The sequence below is a fragment of the Pan troglodytes genome, chromosome 6 (genome assembly GCF_028858775.2).
Source record: "Pan troglodytes isolate AG18354 chromosome 6, NHGRI_mPanTro3-v2.0_pri, whole genome shotgun sequence".
In the NCBI taxonomy this organism is placed as follows: Eukaryota; Metazoa; Chordata; class Mammalia; order Primates; family Hominidae; genus Pan; species Pan troglodytes.
In genome coordinates, this window is record NC_072404.2 from 155,321,127 (window position 1) to 155,335,777 (window position 14,651).

Sequence of the window (14,651 nt, forward strand, 5' to 3'; positions counted from 1 at the left end):
GGCTCAACATGAGCTTATGGTCAACTTCAAGTTCTAAGTAGTTATGACAACTGCCAAGCTGGGCCTTTCCAAACCCTGCTTACACAATTGATTTATTGAGCCTAGACGCAAGAGTTTATATTTATCCTTATTACTGTTCAAGTCAGTCAAAATAATTTTGAATCTTGATTCTGCCATCTGTTATATTAGCAATTCCTCCAGCCTCGTGTCATCTGAGACTTACTAAGCATGTCTCCTGTTTCATCCAAGTCATTGATTAAAATGTTGAACAGGACAGGACTTCCCTCCAGTTGACATTGATCCATTAATCAATATTCTTTGGGCATGGAATCTCAACAAGCCATGAATCCAAATAACCCTGCCACCCATCTTATTCTGTTTTATACGTAGTGGTTTGTGTATTTGTTCTTAAATTGAGGAAAGGGGAGAGGGAGGGACCAACGGTGACTGGGGTGCATTAGTGCAAAAGAAGTAAAAGGAGCTGGAAGCGAGGCAATCTATTAGGATACATTTAGTTGCAGATAACAGAACCCCAACCCAACTGATTTAAGCAAAACAAAAACAAAAAGTAAAAACAAACAAAAAGACTCATAAATGTGTATTTCTGAGTACATTTAATTGAGCAGCTCAGGAATAGATGTGGCTCCAGGCAAATCTTTGTCTAGGTCTCAAACTGGTGCACAGGTCCGTTTCTCTCTCGCCAGTTCTTGGCTGTGCTCTCTTATATTGGCCCCATCCTCCATCATGCTCTCCTCTCAAAGCCCCAAGAAGCCTGTCAAGAGTGTCTGGGACTCCATACTTCCTTGCTTGTAACCAATGGAGAAGAGAGGGTCTGTGGCCTAAAATTCCCAGAAAGAGTCATGAGGGTCACTCTGACGGGAATGCTTAGGTCGCTGCCCGTTCTTTTCTATTTTTTTTTTTTGAGATGAAGTTTCACTCTTGTTGCCGAGGCTGGAGTGCAATGGCACAATCCTGGCTCACTGCAACCCCCACCTCCCAGGTTCAAGCAATTCTCCTGCCTCAGCCTCCCGAGTTGCTGGCATTACAGACATGCACCACCACAACTGGCTAATTTTGTATTTTTAGTAGATACGGGGTTTCACCACGTTGGTCAGGCTGGTCTGGAACTCCCAACCTCAGGTGATCTGCCTGCCTCGGCCTCCCAAAGTGCTGGGATTACAGGCGTGAGCCACCACGCCTGGCCTGCTGCCCATTCTTGAACCAACTCTTGAAGCAAGGGGAATGGGGTCCCTGATAGGCTTACACCAATCAGACTCTAGCCCTCAGTCAATCATGCTCAAGTCACATGACTGAGAACTTGGGAAGGTGACTTCTCAAGGGAAGCTTAGCATGCTGTCCCAGGAAGGCATTAGAGGGAAGCCCAGCGCTCTGGTCTCAGTAAACCAGAAATCACACCAAATTAAGGGCTTTGAAGCATCTAATGAGTGTCCAGCAGTTTAGTAGACACGGCAGAGGCTAGGAGCGGGGCAGAAGCTCTAAGAGATAGAAGTCAGATCCTCATCTTGCAGGAATTCAATCGCCAATTGAGAAGCAATGTTATGCCTATGAAACAATATCTTCCTTCCAAACGCAGGCCTGCAGGGCAGTAGAAGGCGGCAGATCATCAGGTCTAGAATGTGTGGTGTCATTTAAAGAGCCATGGGGCCATAGGAGTCTGTCCCACCAGCTATAACCATAGTCACATCCAGTTATGTCAGTCTGCCAGGAGGACACAGCAAGTGTTTCCATTCAAAGGCCCTCACGCACACACCCTTTACCTCTGGCACGGCCTTAACTGGCCATGACATCAAGGAGGGTGTTGTCTCACCAAACCCTGGCCTCCTTCAATCCCCCCAGCTTAGGAGCAGGGCTTCTCCTCCCAGAGGGCCACATGTTAGGCTGGGCGCAGTGGCTCATGCCTGTAATCCCAGCACTTTGGGAGGTCGAGGTGGGTGGATCACCTGAGGTCAGGAGTTCAAGAGCAGCCTGACCAACATAGTAAAACTCCATCTCTACTAAAAATACAAAATTAGCTGCGTGTGGTGGCACATGCCTGTAATCCCAGCTACTTGGGAGGCTGAGGCAGGAGAATCACTTGAACCGGGGAGGCGGAGGTTGCAGTGAGCAAAGATTGTGCCATTGCCCTTGAGCCTGGGCAATAAGAAAGAAATTCCGTCTCAAAAAAAAAAAAAAAAAAAAAAGGACCACATGTTATTATGGGGCTGTACAGAATGTTGCAAAGCACTGAGACCCCTTGGTCAAATAAACATATTACAGCAGGTCAAATTTTTGAGTTTAGTGTGCATAAAACCATATGGGAAGACTGCTTAGAATGCAATTTCCAGGGTCCTGACCTCAGGGGTTCCGATTCCATAAGTCTGGGCTGGGACCCAGGAACCTGCATTTTTTTTTTATTTTATTTATTTTATTTTATTTTATTTTATTTTATTTTATTTTATTTTATTTTATATTTTAATTTTGAGATGGAGTCTCGCTCTATCATCCAGGCTGGAGTGCAGTGGCGCAATCCTGGCTCACAGCAACCTCTGCTGCCTGAGGAACCCATGTTTTAAATAAATGTTTCCAGTGATTCTGATGCAGGTGGTCCCTGGTTCCACTTCGAGAAGACAGCCTTAGACTCTCAAGGGCTCAGATCCCTCTTCCAAGACAAAAAATCAGGGTCCAAAGCCCTCCTAAGCTATGCAAGCCACAAGGTGATTTTCTTCCCCTATGTGTTAACTGGTTGTGGGGGGGAGTCTCTGAAAAATGGGAATATCTACAGCTGTCTTTTTAAAAACATACATTTGGTAGTCACAATAATGTTGCTTTCCATAGCCTTGCACATGGCACCCACTCAATGAATATTGGTAGGTTTTCTTTTTTTCTTTTCTTTCTTTCCTTCTTTTATTTTTTTAATTTTTTTTTTTACTATAATCAGAGCTCTGTTAATATGGGCCATCTGTCAGGACATGGAAATGCAGATTAGATGTTCACACATTAGATATTTTCCTGAAAATATTCCTGAAAATTTGCATGTAAAGTATGACTTGTTATAATTTTCCTGCTGGTTTCCATTCAACAAATATTTCTTGAGTGCCAGTTAATGCCAGACTCCGGGGCTCCAGCCCTACGCACGAGGGTGTTCTGGTCTAGCTCTTCTGTGACATCCCTGTAGAGCATCCCCATGCCTCATTAGATGGCCTTCCCTTGTATTTGTCAATGAGATTGCTTAATTTGAGCTCTAGAGTTTCTTCTCCCTGAGCAATTTCTTTCATAGCAATGCACCATGGGAATCTGATGAGAGCTACATCCCTTCCTCCAAGAAAGAGCAGATATGTGCATGGCATCAGTTCAGACTCTTCTGTGGACAGTGATAAAAAAAAAAACTCAGCCCAGATTGTCTCAGGGAGTTTACTGACCCCTATAACTGAAAACTCCAGAGGGCAGAGCTCCCTTCAGGTATGGCTTGATTCAGGGGCTCAAGCCCTGTCCAAGTTGTTCTCTCTCCCCATTTCTCAGCTCCGGTTTCTCTGGGCACACTCCCTTCTCAGGCAGATCTCCCCTAGGGGTCTCAAGACAGCTGTGTAACCAGTGTTTTGAACAGTCTGAACTCAGTGAGGTACCAACTTGAAACCATTTGGTGTTTTTTGTTTCATTTTTTTCCTTTAAATGTGCTCTGATGAATCTCCTTTCCCTGTCCGTGATGATACCTTGGACAGATCTCAATGATTTCTGGTCATTTTGGGGGGCATTAAAAAGTCCAGGCCAGTCTGGCCCAGATGAAAACTTCAGGCTCAAATCCAATCAGTGCTCTTCTGTTCTCTTAGCTCAGGCTGACCTGTGGCCTGAGGATGCCGCCCTGGGGGAGGAGAGGTCTGTTTTTTCCCCTCCTTCTACCCCTCCCCAACCCCTGCTGGGCCCCTTTCTCCTCCAGGAGTGGAGCCTGTGAACGGATCCCCAAATCCTGCCTACCTGGAGCTGCCCTCAGTGCCTTCCCTGGGGGGCTTCTGACGTGGGGTAGATGCAAGACGTATTCGGAGGGCTCCCAGGTCTGAAGTCCTCACTGCATAATTCCCTGCCAGGGAGACAGGCTCCAGCTCCTGCCACTAGCTCCTGCCCCAAGGCTGCTTGGTGGGGAATCTTGAGCAGGATACCAGCTAGATGGCTCCAGCTTCCATGCCTTCCCCAGTGTCCGCCCGGCCTATGGGAAACACACAACTGGGCCACACCCACAGTGGCCACCTTCTGCCCTCTCCTTCCTCCCTCTACCCTGTCATGTCTCTCCAAGTACTTTTCTTTTGCTCAAATAGGCAGAGAGGGCACATCAGCAATTCTGCTGCATGAGCAGATGGCCAAAGAGAATGGCCCACCTCTATGAGTGGCTCTGCTGAAGACCCTCTTCCTTGGCTTGCGAGTAGGGAGGACCCTCTTCCCTAGGCCAATGACTCCTTGCTCTAAGTTTTCTTTAAATCCCTCTAATGTCTTTATAGGCTAAGGATGGGGGTAGGAGAGAGTAGGTTCAAGTTCAATGGGAAGAAGCAAGAGTCTCTTTCCTGGAAGTCTCAGCAAAAGCCTCCTGGCATCCCAGTGACCTCGAGAGGGTCATGCACCTGCCCCCTCAACCAATCTCTGGACCCCAGAGGAATATGATCCCCTGATTGGCTTAGACTTGGGTCATGTGCCCCATTCCTGGAGTTGGTGTCTAGGTGAGGCCTTACCCATACCACTGAGCTCTCGAGTGGAGGAGAGGTGGATCCCCAAATCGCTCTTACTAAAAGTGGGGTAAATGGCTTCTAGGTAGCCAGGAAACAGTGTGTTTGCCCACCTCTGTACATAGAATCCGTGGCCCCCAGATTAGAAGCTCCCACTTCTCAATTTCCTGTTATGTGATCATGTTCACCTTCCCTCCGAACTTTTAAAATCCAGCTTGCCAAATTAGAAGGTATAAGTCCAGCAGTACCTGGAACAGCCTGCTCTTGCCTATTTCTTGCAAATCATCCCAAGTTTCCTGTGATTTCTGCAGGACCAGTCGGTCCAGCTCAGCAGTTTTGCCTTATTGCATCCTTCACCATTTGAGAAGTGAAAATGTCAGGCATGAAAGTCAATAATTCAGATTCTCTACTGTTAGCAGTTCTAAACCCCTGGCGCATATAAAGACACTCAAAGGTCTCCCTCACTTTTGGGGATCTGCCTCCGCACATCCTGTCTGGCAACATCTCATCTCTCATCCCATACAGCCTTGACTGCATTTCTCCTTTCGGGGTATAGATTTTGGTTCCAGCTTCTAAAACAGTTACAATTCACTTTTTTGTTTGTTTTTGTTTTGTTTTGTTTTGTTTTTGAGACAGAGTCTTGCTCTGTCGCCACGGCTGGTGTGCAGTGGTGCAATCTTGGCTCATTGCAACCTCCACTTCCCAGGTTCAAGTGATTCTCCTGCCTCAGCCTCCCGAGTAGCTGGAATTACAGGCGCGTGCCACCATGCCTGGCTAATTTTTGTATTTTTAGTAGAGATGGGATTTTTCCATGTTGGTCAGTCTGGTCTTGAACTCCTGGCCTCAAGTGATCCGCCTGCCTCAGCCTCCCAAAGTGCTGGAATTACAGGCGTGAGCCACTGCGCCTGGCTTCAATCCACTTTTTAATTCATGCCCCCAGACTGATTCTTTCTGGGCCGCATGTGTTTTCTTCCAAATCGTCTTGTTTTGGAATTTTATCTGGCCTCCCCTCCTCTTGTCCCACCATCAAAATTCAGTGTAAAATCTTCTTTCTCAAGTCCTCCAATCTCTTGGAGAAGTCTCTCTTTTCCCATGTTGCCTTGGTCTATGGAAAAGGAGGTAGTACGTTCAGTAAATTCAATAGTGGATGGGCGGGAAAAGGTTTGTACCATTTGTACCACTCGTAAAGCTGAAAAAACCACACCATCTATTTAATGAGACCTTTGTTATATGGATGCTTCATTGTGTTCTCATGTAATTTTGAAAAGGATGAGAAAGGAAAAAAACCAACTTCTTTTCATATAAATTGTGTCTTCTATAGCTTTAGTGTTCTATGTTGAAATTATTGACTTTTGATCTGGCTAAACCATTCTCTTTTCTTCTCTTTGGTGCTGGACTGTGCCGGCCAAAATTTATGACCCATTTTCCTTCTGCTTAATTGTTGTTATAAATCTGCTGTGCAGAACCCAGTTGTAAATTTATCACAGACTGGATTGGATTGATATACAGCCTCTCTTTAGGATAATTTGAACACAGTTATGCCTTAGAAGGAAGGCCAAATTCTTAAAACTTCTCTTGAAGAGCTGCTTTGTAACCATTATAAATATCTAATTAAAATACAACTTACTCTTTCTTTTTCTCTTAAGGATAAAAGAACATTCTGTGCTGGTTATTTCAGCTTATTAGCTCATGCTGCTGTGTGAGCAAGGTTGAGGATTTGTTCCTTGAAGCAGTCAGAGGATCTCCAAGAAAAAAAAAGCATATTATGTGCTTACAAAAAAAAAAAAAATCCGTTTTACCCCCAACTAGCTTTTTCATGAATACACATCCTTTGTCATAGGGAAAGGGTTGAGCAGGAAAAAAAGTGAATAGCTTAACACAAATTTATCCTCACTATGGAAAAAAAAAAATGTCTTCCCATGTGGATCTCACCCAGGGAGGAGGGCATGGTTGACTTTGAGATCAAGTAGAAAACTGGAAATGGGTTTTTCCCCATGGGGAAGGTTTCCTCCCCTTTGCCCAGGTCTGCTGGGGTCGGGCTACCCACAGTTGGTGAGGAGTAAGTTCAGGAGTTCCCTATCAATTCAGTCCCCCAGCCACACAGGGGTCAGAGGTGCTGCTGAGTCTCTGCCTTCCGACAGACCCCACAACAGCACAACAGGACAACAGAGCACAAAGCCACAGGGACAAGGGAAGAGGCAAAACAGAGAACGCCTTACAGCCCTAATGTTGAAATCTAAAACAAAGAACAGCGTCACCGCAGCGTGAGAAAAGTGGCAATGGGCTGCGGCACCGGCCCTTGGTTAGGGCATCACAAAGTTGAACGTGCACGGGAATCACCTGGGAGTCATTAAATCTGCAGATTTTGATTCAGCAGGTCTGGGATGAGCCTGAGGGTCTGCATTTCTTTTCTGTGATTATTATTTTGTATTTATGAGACGGAGTCTCACTGTCCCCGAGGCTGGAGTGCAGTGGCACGATCTTGGCTCACTGCAGCCTCCATCTCCCAGGATTAAGTGATTCTCCTGCCTCAGCCTCTCGAGTAGCTGGGATTACAGGCTCACGCCACCATGCCCAGCTAATTTTTGTATTTTTAGTAGAGACAGGGTTTCACCATGTTGGACAGGCTAGTCTCGAACTCCTGACCTCAGGTGATCTGCCCGCCTCGGCCTCCCAAAGTGCTGGGATTACAGGCGTGAGCCACCGTGCCCGGCCAAGGGTCTGCATTTCTAACCAGCTCCCAGGTGATGCTGATACAGCCAGTCCACGGCCCACACTATGTACAAGGAGCCAGGTTCTGAACCATACGTACTGTGTCTCTCTCACGTGTGCTGGACATGGCAAGTATGTATTCCTCATGATATTTAACGTGCTCATGTTCTTCAGTGGTTTACCTTTTGCTAATAAATCTCAGTGGTTTCCTGATTATTCCATAATCATGATGGCATTCACTTTATTGAGTGGGAGATGAAGTGATGCAGGAATGAGCCAATCCTAATACATTTTAGAAGTGTATTAATCCTAAATAAAGCCTAAAATCATCTATTTTCTTCAATAATTGTTTCCATGGTGGGAGGTTAGGGGGAGCTTTTGAGGTGATTTAAAGTCATTTTCAAAGCAGATGAAGACGGCAACCTGAGCTTCCTGTCAGGACATGTGTGTAGACTGGAGACCTATCACATCCAACGGGACCCTCAGGCCAATCCTTTTAAGCAGGGAGCTCCACCCAGCCCCTTAGCTTCCCTACTCCCCTACGCCCCTTGGTTGTAGACAGTAGCTTCGGGTGCCAGGTGGGAGGCCATGCCAAACAACTATAGCCAAAGAGCATGTCTCTGATGCCATTTCTTTGGTGGCCTAGGACAGAATCTGAGCTATTTCCACTAGAGGAATAGGAGCTTCAGCAGGGGGCCTTGGAAATGTATCCAAGGTACCCACCTCCTGTCCTTCTTTCTGGAAGCATCTGGCCCTGCGAAGTAGCATCCTGACCACTAATATCAGGGCACTAATATCAGGCAAAGGGAGGAAAAGTTGCATCCTGACCACTAATATCAGAAAGGCCCCTCCTCCCAGCCCGTGAAGAGGGGCCTCTCTGGGTGTGTACCCGGAACCCTATCTTGGAAGTTAAGATTTGTGGTCACTGCTACCAACACACCAACTCCCAGGACACAGGATACTAGGGACTTCTGTGCCCCATCAGTGGACAAGTCACAAGTTCCCAAAGCAGGGTGACCAATCGATCTGGATCAGGTGGCAGGGCCTCGGATCTTAACTGTCCATTTCATTGTTATGCACACAAACTTATCTTAGAGATCCGGCCATCTGCCTGTTCCCGTCCTGGGGATACCTGCGGGAAGGCAGGCTGTGCCTCCCAGAGGTCATCTGGGCTGCAAATGGGTGCCAAGACCTTCCTCTGCCCCTACTCAGGACTCCAGACTCCTCCACATACCCTGGAGATACTCAAAGCCCATGCCCACAGTAACCTGTAGGGAAACTGACCCGCTCTGCCTGGGAGCTGCTCCCAGGAGCCTCAGCAGTGGCAGCCAGGAGCTTAGAGACCTGCGGTGCCTCTCCCTGCCCGCCCTCTCCCTCTCATCCCGCCCCATTTCTCTGTTGTCTTTCCTCTTTCCTCTCTTCATTGTTCACAGCACTATTTAGTCTCCTTCCCCTCTTTCTTCCCTTATTCTTGTTCTGACTCTATTCCCAGGTCCAGAGAGGCCCAGAATCTTCTCTGCTCCTGCTCCACCTCCTGACCCACTGCCCCCTGGGAGCCCCTGGTCATCCCAGAAGCCTGTAAGTGCACACAGCAGACAAGACCCACATGCCTGCAATGGGGGTGGCACGGGGGAGGCAGGGTGAAGAGCAGGACAGACTTGCAGGTGTTTTTTCTGGGCTGCCTGGCTTCATCAACTGCAACACTCCAGCACTTTGAATTTTTAGCAATTAATGCCCCAAGTCCCCCTCCCCCTGAGTCCCTGCAGAGCAGAGGGAGGGGCACCTGCAAAGAGAAGTCTCTCCCAGGAATGGGTCACACCAATCAGCATGTATGTGGTGTCTTTCATGTAGCAAATCAGAGTCTTTCATATTCAATAGCTGGGCCTCTAGAGGGACCAAGCTTTGCTAAGCAAATAAGCTTGTGGGGTTGGTTCACATCCATCCAGAAAAGCAAGAATGAAAAATAAACTTGGGAAAGTCAGCTCCACAGGTGAAGCTCAACCTTCTGTGCATCCGCTTGGCATGGAGCTAGATTCGCAACTGAATGGCTCATTTATTTAACTATTGCACACATTATGGGCTCTTAAAACATCAAAAGAATGGGTTTTATTCCCAACAATTAGCTCTTGAAATAAAAGAACAAACATACTTTTTTTTTTAACTTCCCCAGACTCTGTTGACCAAAGTCGCTTTCACACCAGTGGAGTGGAAGCTCCAAAATGGTATCATCTGGTGGGAATTTAAAGACTTCTTGTCCCCAAAAAACCTTTTCGTCACTAGGCTTAAAATTTTCCATTGGGAGGCCCTGGCTTTGTTTTGACACATGATCCGTTATTAACACACCACTCATTTTGGGAGGGGAATAGCATCAAGTCCCAGCCAGGATGTAAACCCCACGACTAGGAAGCCTCGTCCGCTGGGTACCTTGGTAGGTCCCAGGGCCGAGCACAGTGCCTGGCACATGAGAAATAGGTGTTGAGAAAAGTTATTTCACTCTTCCTTTTCTAACTGGAGACCAACTCCAAGCACAGATTTGAGGGGGGACGAGCAGGGAGGCACAGTAGATAAAGCCTGTGAGTTACTGCGCCCAGCGAGAAAGGGGTCGGTGGAGTCAAGGAGAGAAGGCACTGCGTGGGGAGATGGAGGCAGGTTGAAGGCAACACTTGGAGTCCCTATAGTCCTACAATTGCAGTGCAATTGCCCAGAAGATATCATGCTAAGAAAAGGAGGGAGCCTCAGCCCTCGGCCTCCGAGGAGACCTCTGGGGACATCTAGGGCAGCTTCCCATCCAGGACAGATATCTGAAAGATCATGAGGCTGGGCTTGAATCCTGCTGACAACAAGAAACTTACTACCTATGTCTCCTACCGCTGCTATGGTCTGCCTCCTCTGTCAGCTCATGGTATTTGAGCACCTACTAAATCAGCAAATTAATAGCTTCTGCCTGGGGGCTGCTTCCACACTCCACTAATAGCCAATCACTGGGCATCTCAGAGCCGAGAGAGGAAGGAAAATTGGAAAATCAGTCTAGAATAAGGGGCCTTTCCAAAATGTGTGCTTATGGCCCAGACACTCCTTTAACCCTAGGTTTTCCGGAAAGTCTGTTTTGCCCCAGGACTGTGGACAGCATTACGTTTTGTTTGGTGAGCTTTCTCTTTTTTTTTTTTTTAAGTTGTATTTTATAACTGAATATGGCATGTGTGAAAATATCAGCTACCAGACTCTGTTAGTCCAGGCATATGAATATTCCAGATCACAAGGGAGGTGTGACTCCCCTGTGAATTGCAATGCAGAAGGTTTATAAAGTTAATCATTTAGAAATCTGTCTTTAAAATTTAAATATTTAGATTGGGTCGCTAGGACACAAAAGGCAATTCCTGTTTCTCACTCACTTAATTTGATTTTTTTTTCTTTTGGTCGCACAAGTTGTTTTTCAAAGCCTCATTCCTTGAATGTTCCCTATAGGAGGAATGTAATTAAACTCCACTGGCCTCCCCCTGCTGGGACCAAACAGGGGCCAGAGCTGTAGGGAGCATAAAACAGATATCCTGCAAAAGAATCCTTATTATAAAGATGAGAAGAGAATCAACTTCCCTCTGGTTATGAACAAGAAGCTTTAGAAAGCCACCCAGGCTCTTTTTGCAATGGGCTTAGTCTCCAAGACATTTTAATTAGCAATTTAAGACTGGAAGGAAGGGGATAAACTCCTCACCTCCCTGGCTATAGGCAAGAACTTCAGCTGGAGGAGTAACTGGTTCAAGTGGCTGAAAAGGAGGGAGGTCCAGAGGGAGGGTGGTTCCTTAAAATGAACCAACTTTTTCATGAAAATGGCATAGCTAGATATCCCGGCCCCCAGTCAGTCACTGTTTTTGCAGTCCCACTTCTTAAGGCAGTTCTCACCCCTCACCAGAGGCAGGCACTGCCTCTCTCTGGGACACTCGGCTGGCACCAGAGCAAAGAAGCTTGTGCTGAGGGATGGTTCCCCTCACACTGGGCCAACCTGGACTTCTCTCTGACCAAAGAGCATATGCCTCCCACCAAGCGAGAAGGTGGAAAGATCCTGGCAGGGAACCCCGAGACCTGGGTGCTAGCATCACCCCCGCCATGAGAGCACACGGGGCCCCTGAGCTGACACCCGCTGGCAACGTGATGTGGATCACTCACATAATCCCTTCCTTAGTTTTTCTGTCTGTAAAATGGGGATAGTAACATTGTGTAGCTCATAAGGTTGTCACCAAGATTAAATGAGTTAAGAATACACGTGCAATGTTTGAACAGCGCCAGCATTACGTACATACAGCTACTCTCATTCGCCTCTCTGTGACTCAGTTTCCTTATCTGTAAAAGAAAAAGGTTGGACTAGACCTCTTCTCCACTGTTATTGATCATGATGATGATAAATGAATGTTTCTGTGCCAGATCCTAAACTAAACAAAAATTAACTTGATCCTCACAATGGCTGTATGAAGTGGGAGTCATCACCATCCCCATTTCATCAGTGGGGAAAGAAAGGCTGGATTAGTCAGGGATCTCCAGAGGAACCGAACTAATAGGACAGAGACAGAAAGACATTCATTTTCAGGAATTGGCTCATGTAATTTATGGAGTTTGGCAAGTGTGAAGTCTGCAGGGCAGCCTGGCAGTTTGGACACCCAGGCAGGAGTCAATGCAACAGTCTAGACACAGAATTCTTTCTTCGCCAGAAAACCTCAGTTTTTGCTCTTACGGCCTTCAACCGATTGGATGAGGCACGCCCATATTATTGAGGATAATCTCCTCAAAGTCAGCTGATTTTAAGTGTTAACCATATCTACAGAAGACCTTCCCAGCAACCCTGGGATTCATGTTTGATTAAATAACTGCACACTATAGCCTAGCGAAGTTGACACAAAAGACTAACCATGCTAAATAACTTGAGAACATAAGATAATACCCTAGGACAGGGCCTAGGTCGGATTGGCACTCACGTTTCCCGACTCCTTAGTCTGTATTCTTTTCAACCTTGTCTCTAATATTCCATGATTCCATGGTTCTGATGCCATTCCTCAGCGCTCTGCTGTTCTTGCCTGACCAAGTGGATCAATGGTGGCTCTGGCATTTCTATAAAGGGGATTTCAGGGCTGCCTGCTGGGGAGGGAGGCTTGAAGCTGTGTCTGCACTGCATCTTCACAGCACTGAGAAAATGCCAGTCATTCAGGAGGACAGGGCAGCCCTGTCCTCGCCACAGTGCCCACATCTTCATTGGTCACCTTTGCAGGCATCATCTGTGACCTGTCATCCAGGCTCTGAGCCCTGAGGATAATAAGTTTCCCTCGAAGGTCCTGGGTTTGTTGGAGCTTTTTCTCCCTCTTGCCATGTCCTTTTCACGGTCCATCCTCTGAGTTTGTGAATTATCTTTCTTCGTGGCCCATGTGGCACAAGATGAAGAGTGCATGGGCAGCTTCTCCCCTGACATCCCTACCTCCCTGACGCTTAACCCACATAGGGAAGAACATTCCTGAAACAGAGACGTCACCCAGGGTTGCTTTCTGCCACAGCAGGCACTCTGCTTTGTGCCTTTCTCACTTCCATTTGTAAATGATCTTGTCTCCTTCCTTGTAGAAAGCTTTTCAGCCATTCCAGGCTTTCTCTTTGGGTTCCATCCCTCTGGGATTTTCCACGAATTGCATTTCCTTGTAGTTCATTTTCATCATTTTCCTTGTTAGGGAACATTCAACATGCACCCGAGACATTGGCATGCAGCCTGATTGCCCCCGGCCTCCCCTCTGCTCATTGCCAGAGCTACCTCTGCACAGAGGAGTCACTCTCCTCCCACTCCAGGGCCTCTGTCAGGGGCCAGGCTTGATGCTGTCACCAGCCAGCTCTTCACTGCTGCCCAGTGCCATATTCATATCCATTGAGAAAAGTCCCTGGGAAATGGTTGGGAGCCGGGGGACAGCCCTGCATCCTGAGATCCTAAGATCAGGGAGGTTCTCCCTGCACTCCCAGCTGGAAGGAGACTGGATCGGCCACCCTCACCAAATTCCCAGATTCTCTGACTGAAGCAAGCCAGTCCTTGGTTTGAATGGGGAATCAACTCAGGGTTATAAAATAGACGCCAGCCTTCTTGTAGGTAGAATCTGACTTCAGACAGCAAAAGACTCTAAAACAGCTTAAATTCCTGTATATGCCTTCTCCTATGCATGCCACCAGTCAGACCAAAGGCCACACGCCAATCAAGGCCCAAGATCAGCCAGGGGTGTTTCCATGTCCTCAAGAACTTTTACAAACTGTAGCTGATTGGGTTCCGCCCCTGGAGATTCGATTTAGTGGGTCTGGAGTGAGGCCTGGGCTTCTTAAAAGCCCCAGCGGATTCTAAAATGCAGCCAGGAGGAAGAACGTTGCCAGAATCCCATGAGGCACAGATGCAAATGTGCATAGTGACATTGGGTTGCATTATCAATGGCAGGACTGACTTTATAAACCTCCACATCCTTACTGGAGCTGCTGTTTGCTTTTTAGAAAAGTCCCTCATCAGATTTTCAGGAAGTCGTGGGTTTTCCGTGATCATGCTGTGGTCAGATCCAGCCCAACCAGAGAGCCAAAAACAAAACAAACATACAAAACAAACAAACAAACAAACAAACAAAACCCAAATCCCTGGCAAGCCCCACGAGATGACTGCTCTGATAATATTCAGCAGACAAGCCTGTTTGAAATCATCTCAGAATCATACCAGACCCAAACCCAAGAGGTCATCTGGTCTATGCATCGACTCTAGGAGGGTGTATTAGTCCGTTTTCACGCTGCTGATAAAGACACACCCGAGACTGGGCAATTTACAAAAGAAAGAGGTTTCACGGACTTACAGTTCCACGTGGCTGGGGAGGCCTGACAATCATGGTGGAAGGCAAAGAAGAGCAAGTCACATCTTATGTGGATGGCGGCAGGCAAAGAGACAGCTTTTGCAGGGAAACTTCCTTTTTTAAAACCATCAGATCTCGTGAGACTTACTCACTATCACGAGAACAGCTCGGGAAAGACTCGCCCCCATGATTCAATTACCGCCCACCAGTTTCCTCCCACAACACAAGGGAATTGTGGGAGTTAAAATTCAAGACGAGGTTTGGGTGAGGACACAGCCAAACCATATCAGAGGGTGAGGGGCTATTTCTCCATGTTACACACAAGGCACCTGAAGCCTAGGGACGTTCCATCACAGGCCCACACCTTGTCTCAGAATTAAGA

The 14,651-nt window shown here is 47.1% G+C and overlaps 1 protein-coding gene across 10 annotated transcripts in view; it reads left to right on the plus strand.

Annotated features, from left to right (window-relative positions):
• The window catches only part of TBXAS1 (thromboxane A synthase 1), a 241,618-nt gene that overhangs the window by 184,142 nt on the left and 42,825 nt on the right, over positions 1–14,651 (plus strand). The window lies entirely within an intron of this gene.